At 34.8% G+C, this 6,526-nt stretch overlaps 1 pseudogene; it reads right to left on the bottom strand.

The window, feature by feature from the left end:
• Window positions 1–3,617: 3,617 nt before the first annotated feature.
• Window positions 3,618–4,501, bottom strand: LOC112809848 (olfactory receptor 2L13-like; annotated as a pseudogene).
• Between the last annotated feature and the right edge of the window lie 2,025 nt (window positions 4,502–6,526).

Genomic DNA, 6,526 nt, shown 5'->3' with positions numbered 1-6,526 from the left:
GAAACAAAATTGTATGTTACAAAAGTGGGTTTAAAAGATAATATATATAAAATAAAAAATATTATATTATATATCTATATATAATTAAAATAAAAAATAATAGATTGCTTAAACACTGGTATACTTAAAAAATAAAGTTCTCTTGAAACCTAGAATATTAATCATTAAACAATTCTGGAAAGAAATGGTGTTATTCCTAATAATATATTTTGAAATAGCAGTGAAACTAGGTGACTTTGAGAATATACAATGGCTGATATTATCTGTGAGCATCTATGAACTTCTTTCCCAGATTTCTGCTGAATAAAACTAAGATCTACACTAAATGGTACTATACTCATGACAACACGGTCACTTTAAAAATAATAATTCTGTGTGGAAAAAATATATATTAAATATTTATATGAATGCAAATGGAACTTAAAATGTGAAAATTTATTTGTCCGAATCAAGCCATTTTAGAAAAATAACTGAATTTGAGAGATATATAATTATCAATTGAGAAAGGGAAAATAGTACATAGTTTCCAGAGCTTGCAGTGGATCCTCTACAGGTGGGGGAGATTGTAGCTAAATAAGGAATGCTTTAGTATGGCATGTGTAGCATATGTTTTACTCAGCAAGAGTACAGCTGTTTTTTTATGCAAACATGTGATCTGATCACATAGCTGTTGATCTTACTGGGCTAATTATTTTGGCATTGTAGAATATTGACTGGATTGAAATCATTCCTAATTTAAGATGAGCTGTTTAGGAAATGAGTGACATAATCTATATAAGAACTGGTCAAGTTCAGAATCAGAAGATTTTAAGTGGAGTTTGAGTGGGAATAACTACATTTTTTACAACAAAAAAAAGTGATTTTGAAGCTATTTCATAACTGTGCTCTCTGGATGGGAAAGAAATGATAATTTTTATGAGACAAGGTTGAGTCATTTTAGGATAGGCTTTAGATGGTCTCACATGAAATTCAACGAATAAAGCTAGCAGGGTAAACTTACTGCTTATTCACACTTCATATGAATCTGCTCTTTCTAATGAAAGGATTTCTTGCCTAGATTTTATTCAAAAGTATAAAAGGGAATTTATAATAAATGTCAAATAATAATGACTAAATTTTTCTGCCTATGGAGGGAGTAATATATTTTCTTAATGTAAATGACACCTTCCGGAAATAATTCAGGGATTATAGAAATAGTGGATATGTTATGGTTATTTTTTCAACATAAATTTCACCCAATTGTACTACATTCTCTGTTTAACTTTTATATTGTATTTTTAACGTTTTCTGTGCATACCACTATTCTTCTAGTGAAATAATAATTATATCTGTGTTAGCAACCCAGGACGCTTTGTGAAAATCAAATAATGCATTGAAACAATTTGGGAACAATGTCACTGAAAAACCTAAGGATGACAGGTGTGTGGATAAAAATGATATAATGTTAAATATGTTGATTTTAGTGGCAATGATGATGATGAAGATGGTAAGAAAATGTCCCAGTTACTGTTCACTGGTCACTCATATATCTCACATCTGAAATATCCAGTATAAATTATACTATTCAATCTTGTAATAACTTTTGTTTTTTTTCAGATTTATTGAGGTATAATTGACAAAAGTCATATATATTTAAGTTGTACAACTTGATGATTTAATATACTTACACATGAAAATAATCACTGCTAGCTAATATATCCACCAACTCACATAGTTACTTTTTGTTTTTTGCCTGTGAGAATACCACCAAATTGTGAGATCCACTCTCCTAGTAAATGTCAAATACACAGTGTTAACTATGTTTACATTACTGTACATTGTTAGAGCTACAGAAATTATTTATCTTATATAATGAAAACTCTGGCTTTTTTTTTCTCCAAATTTTTATTTAAATTCTAGTTAGTTAACATATAGTGCAATATTGGTTTCAGGGTAGAATTTAGTGATTCATCACTTATATATAATACTCAGTACTCATCATAACATGATTTGGTTTGTAGCTAAATAATTAAATAACCATTTCTGTCCATGCTGCAATGTCTCCATTTCTGTCCATGCTGCTATAAACTGCAGCATTCTGTGTTGTGTGTCCCTCCACAGCGCTCCCATCCGCCCTCCAGGTCAGGGCACCTCTCTGCCCTTTTTGCTTCTAAAACCGCCAGCCACTCCCAGTTCGCACTCATGACCCCACCACTCTGGCTTTCTGCCCTGTGGGCTGCCCTAAAGTCCTTTCCCTGCCACTACTGGTCTGTGAGTCTGTGCCCCATCCCCAGTGAGCAAGGCTGTTGCTCACCAGCGGTGTAGGATCCCCATGGACAGGCTCCCTCCCACTGCTGTTTATCCTCTGATATCTGCCCATGGAATCATGACTCCCTGCTCCATACCTCAAAACCAACCACTTGCGATATTCTGTTTGTAGAGATCCAGATCTTCTAACATCTCAGGCTGATTTTGTGGGTGCTCAGAGTGGTCTGGTAGATATCCAGCTCAATTCTGGGGACCAGTTGAAATAGGGTCCCCCTACTCCCTGCCATCTTTCCTCAAAATAGTTTTATAAAAGGATGTTAAGATAAGATGGACTTTAGATATAATTTTTTTTCTTTGTTAGAACACTTTTTTAAATTTTATTTTATTATGTTATGTTAGTCATCATATAATACATCATTAGTTTTTGATGTAGTGATCCACGATTCATTGTTTGCATATAACACCCAGTGCTCCATGCAATATGTGCCCTCCTTAATACCCATCACCGGGCTAATCAAGCCCCCCCGCCCCCCTCCCCTCTAACACCCTGTTTGTTTCTCAGAGTCCATAGTCTTGTAACTGTAATGGTAAAGATAAAGGAAGAAAAGAGTAAGCAAACTTATAAGCACCACATTTGCATTCTTATTTTGTTTAATTACTTCATATCCCACTAATATTTTACACATCACAAATATATTTCATATACCATATAATTTTTATTTATTTTATTTTATTATTTTACATTAATCACCATACATTACATCATTAGTTTTTGATGTAGTGTTCCATGATTCATTGTTTGCATATAACTTCCAGTGCTCCATGCAATACATGCCCTCCTTAATACCCATATATATTTTTAAAAACATTTTATTAGATATCTACATTTGTGCTAACACAGTAACAAATAGCCCCATCTGGCAATTGGGCATTTGAAATGTGTATAGTCAAAATTACAATGGGCTCTAAGTGTAAATTACACACAAGATTATGAAGACATAGGGTGAAAAAAACAAAAGATCACATTAATAATCTTTTGTTGATTAAATATAAAAATGATAATATAACAATGTGAGTAGAAATATTAATTTGTATCAACATTGTATTTAATATACTATAGTGATATATTAACATCAGTGCCAATGTCAGTATTAGTTATAATGTTTTGAATTAAATTGATATATTATTTAAGTCAATTTCATTTTTTTAATATGGCTACTAGGAAATTTTAAATTACATGTGGTTTGCATGAGATTTCTATTAGACAGTGCTGCTCTAGGGTGTTCTAATTAATATGAGAAAGGAAAATGAAGGAGAGTTAAGCACAGCCATGATTATTGTTTCTTTTCAGAGAATACCCCAAACTCTTGTCATGACCCCCAGGTGTAGATAATGGGATTGAGCATGGGGGCGAAGGTGGTGTAGAAGACTTCCAGAATCTAATCTTCTGGTTAATGGAGATTCCTGGACCAAAGGTAAGTGTACACAAAAGATGCATTGTAAAAGGTCACTACAGTTAAATGTATTGAACAGGTGGTAAAGGCCTTTATTCTACTCTCTTTAGAGCAAACAACAACAACAACAACAACAACAACAACAAAACCTAACCAGAGGAAACAGTAATTCCAAGCAAAGGGAAGGGGGGAAAGAGACTTGTATTCACAAAAACAAAACAAAACAAAAAACATGTTCTCATTGCCCCAGGTATCTATACAGGTCAACGGCAACATGGCTGGCACATCACAGAAGTGACCAGTGACCCTGGACCAGCAGTAAAGAATATAAAAGGCATAGACTGTGTACCAAGGAGTTGATAGACCCCCAAATCCAAGATCCTACGATCATTTTCACACACATCATTTTACTCATGCAGCAAGGATAATTGAAGGGATGGCAGATGGCCACATAATGGTCATAGGCCATGGAGGACAGGAATAAACATATAGAACATGCCATGGTCAAGAAGAAGAAGCTTTGCACCCCACATCCCAGGAAGGCGATACCTTTCTGGCCAGAGAGGAAGTTGAATGCCATCTTGAATGCCAGTGGTGGAGAGAGGGAGAGCAGGTTAAGGAGAAAGTATATTGGTGTGTGGAGCCAGGGATCTAAGCATACAAGGTGAATTGTGGCTGAGTTACCCACTGAGGTGAGAAAGAATGTGAAAATGATATGGAAAGAGAAGCAGGCCAGTTTGATTTGAGGGAAACAACCCCAATAAAGTGAAATCAGTTGAAATGTGATTCCATTTCCCCATGAAATCTTATTGTTTCAACTTCCTTGGAAGAAAAATAAAGACATACTCAAAGCATAGAATGAGAACTAAAATAAAACAGGACAATGAAAATGAACTTTTACTTTACTGTGTTAATTACTTAAAAAAATCTAGAAAAACTTCCTTTCTGAAAAATTTTCTATCTTTTTAATCTCCACAGCTTTCCAAGGGAATTCTAATGTGTATCTCAATTAAAAAAATATTTAAATTCTAGTTAGTTGGGATGCCTGGGTCGCTTGACTGCCTTCAGGTCAGGTCATTATCTTGGAGTCTCAGGATTGAGTCCCACACAGGCTCCTTGCTCAGCGGGGAACCTGCTTCTCCCTTTCCCACTCCCCCTGCTTGTGCTCATTCTCTCTCTCACTCTCTCTCTGTCCAATAAATAAATAAAATATAAAAAAATAAATTCCAGTTATTTAGCACAGAATAATATTACTTTCAGGTGTTGAATTTAGTGATTCATCACTTACATACAACACCCAGTGCTCATCACAACCAGTACCCTCCTTGATACCCAACACCTATTTAACTCATTTCCTTGACTACCTCCCCTCCAGGGTTCCTCGGTTCTTTCTCTATAGTTAAGAGTCTGTTTTCTGGTTTCTCTTTTTTTTTCCTCTCCTATGTTCATCTGTTTTGTTTCTTAAATTCCATATGAGTGATTCCATATGACTCCATACCATATGAGTGAAATCGTATGGTATTTGTCTTTCTCTGGCTGACTTATTTTGCTTAGCATAATAATCTCTAGCTCCATCCATATTGTTGCACATGTAGTGAAAAGAAGGGGCACTTTCACCCCAATGTTCATAGCAGCAATGTTCACAATAGCCTAACTGTGGAAGGAGCCAAGATGTCCTTCACCAGATGAATGGATAAAGATGTGGTTCATATATACAATAGAATATTACTCATCCATCAGAAAGGATGAATACCTTTGCATCGACATGGATAGAACTGGAGGGGATTATGCTAAGTGAAAAGTCTGGCAGAGAAAGAGAATTATATGGTTTCACTCATATATGGAATATAAGGAATGTCATAGAGAACCTTCCTCAGAGACAGGGGAAGGGAGGGAACACTGAATGGGAAGAAATCAGAGAAGGAGACAAACCATGAGAAACTCTGGATTCCAGGAAACTTATTGAGGATTAGAGAAAGGAGAGGGGTGGGGGGGATGAGGTAACTGTGTGATGGGTATTAAGGAAGATACGTGTTGTGATGAGCACTGGGTGTTATATGCAAGTAATGAACCATTGAACACTACATCAAAAACTAAAGATGTACTCTATGTTGGCTAATTGAACATAATAAAAAAATAATCCAGTAGTTAATTAAAGGTAAGAAACCAGTCAAATATATACGAAAATATGAAGACCCAAAATAATACTTGGATAAGAGTAATATGAAAAAAATCCAAACCAAGATTTTTTTTCATTTGAAGTTTTAATTTTGATTCAAGTCAGTTTACATACAGTGTTATATTCATTTCAGATGGACAATATAGTAAGGCAACACTTCCATACTTCATCCTGTGCTAATTACCACAAGTGCAGTCCTTAATCTCCTTCACCTATGTAACCCATCCTCCCCCCTCTCTGGTAATCATCAGTTTGTTCTCTATTATTAAGAGTCTGTTTCTTGATTTGTCTCTCTCTCTCTCTCTATTTGTTTACATTTGCTTCAAAACAAGGATGTTAACATAGCACACACACATAAAAAGGGTTTCACAATCAATTGACATTCATCAAATAAATATATATTGCATTTTCATGAGGTCACTATCACTCACTAATGTAATAAATAAAATAAAAACCCACATGTGCTGCATTTTTTTACATTATTTGTTGTGTTATACATGTACATGATTCATCAACTTGATAAGAAAATAAATAAAAAGAAAAATAATCATTTCCTTGGACCCATTATTTTTCTTCTGAAACTATATCAATAAAAACATTTCATAGAAATGGGTAAACCGGGAGCAAGATGGCGGAGGAGTAGGAG

The sequence above is a fragment of the Callorhinus ursinus genome, unplaced genomic scaffold, assembly GCF_003265705.2.
Source record: "Callorhinus ursinus isolate GAN/ISIS: 27379988/994484 unplaced genomic scaffold, GSC_fseal_2.0 scaffold105, whole genome shotgun sequence".
Lineage (NCBI taxonomy): Eukaryota > Metazoa > Chordata > Mammalia > Carnivora > Otariidae > Callorhinus > Callorhinus ursinus.
The sequence above is the reverse complement of the archived record's forward strand: the minus strand, read 5'-3'. Positions and strand labels throughout refer to the sequence as shown.